Genomic DNA, 4231 nt, shown 5'->3' with positions numbered 1-4231 from the left:
CCCTAGCGTCGACTGGTCTTGGCAGTAGAACCAGGTCGACTGCCACCCTCTGACTGACTCGGGAAGGGTCATAGCTAGGAAAGCACTCTTACTCCTCATCTGGACCCCGAGACCCCCACACATCTGGATTACCTGAGTTCTCTCATTGTTGGGGCTGGCCTTTTTCACCGTCTGAGAACGACAAGTGAATATGTGTTTGAAGAGGCCCCAGTGCGGCCGACAACCCAAGAAAAGTTCTCACAGAAAGATACAAAGGCGGAGAGATAGGCAATGGAATTTGGGGTAAAATGGTGAAGCTGAGCTCCAAAGAAATTCAGAAACCCTCGAAAGAAGAGATGCGGTGGCAGAGAGAACCCTCGGTCTACATGAGTCTCCAAGAGGACACACTCACCCTCCTGAGGCTGTGTCTACCACTCCATCCCCGGGAGCCTCGCCGCCCCGTGCGCAATCAGGCCTTCGTCGGCCAGGTCATCGAGATCCTTTTGGGTGATGGTCGAGCGGATCCAATCATCCTGGATCCAACCTTGCGGCAAACGGGACCGCGACGAGGATCCCCCTCGACTGGTCACTCTCCCCTTCGCTTTCGCTGCCGCCGTCGCCTTCTTCGCCCGCTCCAAAGCCGCCGTCTTTTCTTTCACCATTGTCCCCGACGAGGCCGGAACAGAGCAGCGGCGTCGGGCAGTTGGTGGACGCAGCAAATGAATCTGGAGGCGAGGGAGGAGAAAATGAGGAGGCACTGTTCAAAAACCTCCGCCGGTTTCCTTATATGGAGTCATTTCCGAGTGGCTGACAAGTAGGCCCAGGCGATCCTGTCAAATCCCGAAACAGTCGCACAAGCGATACGTGGCGAAAAAGGTGGCGCAAGAATCGAGGCGTACCTGTCTTATCCCATCCGAGTACCGTGGTCTTCTCTGGTTCACGCGCTCCCCAAAATTCGGATCCCACTAAATCCGCTAACCGCAGGGCAACTTGTCAGACGGGAGATCTCCTGCGATCCGTCAGTCGGAAATCCCCAAGTTCATAAAGTTCACTCGACAGATATAAAGAATGGATCAAGGCGACTGAACGAAAGTTGACACCCTCACTTGAAAGTCATTGACCCAGAGCAAAACACCTTTATAGCACCAAAAAGTAGGTCGGAAAGATTGCCAACTCCTTCCTCACTCAAACCTCGATCCATTCGGGGGCTACTGATGAAGTCATGTACCTAGGGTAGGGTCATGAACCTGACCAAGGTACCCTCCCCAAGGACATCTCTTAGAAGAAGCCGTCTTCCAGTCGACCAAGAGGGACTCCACTCGACGGACTAGAAGACACTCGACGAACCTGAAGACACTCGACCATGAAGACTCACTCGACCATCAGGAGTTCAAGATCTACTCTATATCTAAATGGTTTGTAATTAAGTAGTCTTAATGGTCATGATGGCACTTTATGTAGGGCGTTACCAGTAACGCCCGACCTTAATGTACTTTAACCCTCTGCTACGTGGGCTGGCTGGGGTCTTGGCGTCCTCTATATAAGCCACCCCTCTCCACTGGTAGAAGGGTTCGCACCCCTGTAACTCTCACACACATAATCCAGTCGACCGCCTCCGGGCTCCAAGACGTAGGGCTGTTACTTCCTCCGAGAAGGGCCTGAACTCGTAAAACACTTGTGTGTACAACTGCTCCATTGCTAGGATCTTGCCTCTCCATACCTACCCCCATTCTACTGTCAGACTTAGAACCACGACAGCAGGCGACACCGGCCCGCGGTGGCCGCTAGGCCGCCCCCGACAGCACTTGCATCGGGCCAGATGCCCTCGGCCACCGCAGCGGCAGCCGCTCCAGCCGCGACACGGCCCTTCCGTCGGCTCACTCAGGCCGAGCAGCTCGAGCAACGTCGCTAGGGGCTTTGCTATAACTGCGATGAGCCCTACGTGCTCGACCACGTCTGCCCGCGCCTCTTCTACTTGGAGACCATCGACTACGTCGAGGAGGACACGATCGCCGATGGGCTCGGCGAGTTTCCACCACCAGCTGCTGCGGAGGCTGCCCCCGCGCCCGCTCCTGCGACGATGCTCGTGGTCTTGCTTGATGCACTTGCCGGCATCTGCGATGAGCGAACTATGCTTTTGCCGGTGATGATTCACGGCGAGCGCCTGGTGGCCCTCCTGGATACGGGCTCCATGCATAACTTCCTGCCTGAGGCTACCATGCGCCACTTAGCGCTTCAACCGACGGGCGGGGAGCAACTCTGGGTCACGGTGGCTAACGACGACCGCCTCTGATGCCATGGGCTAGCACGGAACATGCCCATCACCATCGGCGACGAGAACTTCACCATCACGTGCACCGACATCGACATGGGCTGCTTTAACTTCATCCTCGATGTCGACTTCTTGCGGACTCTCGGTCCCATCCTCTGGGACTTTGACGCCCTGACGATGACCTTCTGGCGTCTCAGTCGTCGCGTCCGGTGGGAGGGCATTGGGGGCACTTCACCAGTGACGCCGCAACTTTAGCTGGCCGTGACCGCCACTGAGCCCGAGCACCCATTGTTGGATCACCTCCTGCAGCAGCGCGGTGTCCTCTTCGATGAGCCTCACGGACTTCCGCCAGCCTGAGTGTATGATCACCGCATTCATCTCCTGCCGGGCACGACGCCGGTTGCAGTGCGCCCCTACCGCTATCCCCAGCTGCAGAAGGACGAGCTGGAGCGGCAGTGCACGCTCATTCTCTCCTTGGGCATCATTCGGATATCCACATTGCCAATTTCAGCGATGGTCCTCTTTGTCCGCAATTCGGACAGCACGTGGCGCTTCTGCATCGACTACCGCGCCCTTAACGCCATGGCGCTCAAGGACACGTTTCCTATTCCGGTGGTCGACAAGCTCCTGGACGAGCTACATGGGGCGCGCTTCTTCACCAAGCTCGACCTCCGGTCGGGCTACCACCAGGTGCGGATTGATGCGTCTCCGTCGTATCTATAATTTTTGATTGTTCCATGCCAATATTATTCAACTTTCATATACTTTTGGCAACTTTTTATACTATTTTTGGGACTAACATATTGATCCAGTGCCCAGTGCCAGTTCCTATTTGTTGCATGTTTTATGTTTCGCAGAAACCCCATATCAAACAGAGTCCAAACGAGATAAAAATGGACGGAGAATATTTTTGGAACATTTATGATTTTTGGGAAGAAAAATCAACGCGAGATGGTGCCCGAGGGGGCCATGAGGCGGGGGGCGTGCCCCAGGGGGGCAGGCGCGCCCCTGACCCTCGTGGGCACCCCATAAGGCGGTTGCTGCTCTTCTTTTGCAGAAAGAAAGCTAATTTCTGGAAAAAAATTGTGGTGAAGGTTTCAATCCAATCGGAGTTACGGATCTCCGGGAATATAAGAAACGGTGAAAGGGCAGAATCAGGGAACACCGAAACAGAGAGAGACAGAGAGACAGATCCAATCTCGGAGGGGCTCTCGCCCCTCCCACTCCATGGAGACCATGGACCAGAGGGGAAACCCTTCTCCCATCTAGGTAGAAGGTCAAGGAAGAAGAAGAAGAAGAAGGGGGGCTCTCTCCCCCTCACTTCCAGTGGCGCCGGAACGCCGCTGGGGGCCATCATCATCACCGCGATCTACACCAACATCTCCGTCATCTTCACCAACATCTCCATCACCCACCCCCCATCTATATTCAGCGGTCCACTCTCCCGCAACCCGCTATACCCTCTACTTGAACATGGTGCTTTATGCTTCATATTATTATCCAATGATGTGTTGCCATCCTATGATGTCTGAGTAGATTTTCCTTGTCCTATCGGTAATTGGTGAATTGCTATGATTGGTTTAATTTGCTTGTGGTTATGTTGCTGTCCTATGGTGCTCTCCGTGTCGCGCAAGCGTGAGGGATCCCCGCTGTAGGGTTTGCAATATGTTCATGGTTTGCTTATTATCTGCATTACGTGAGTGACTGAAACACAAACACAGATAAGTGGGTCATGGCGTATGGGAATAAAGAGGACTTGATACTTTAATGCTATGGTTGGGTTTTACCTTAATGATCTTTAGTAGTTGTGGATGCTTGTTAGAGTTCCAATCATAAGTGCATATGATCCAAGAAGAGAAAGTATGTTAGCTTATGCCTCTCCCACATAAAACTTGCTATCGGTCTAGTAAAGTAGTCAATTGCTTAGGGAAAATTTCACAACTCCTACCACCACTTTTCCACACTCGCTATACTAAATTT

The sequence above is a fragment of the Triticum dicoccoides genome, chromosome 5B (genome assembly GCF_002162155.2).
Source record: "Triticum dicoccoides isolate Atlit2015 ecotype Zavitan chromosome 5B, WEW_v2.0, whole genome shotgun sequence".
NCBI classification, from domain to species: domain Eukaryota; kingdom Viridiplantae; phylum Streptophyta; class Magnoliopsida; order Poales; family Poaceae; genus Triticum; species Triticum dicoccoides.
Note: the sequence above shows the minus strand (reverse complement) of the source record.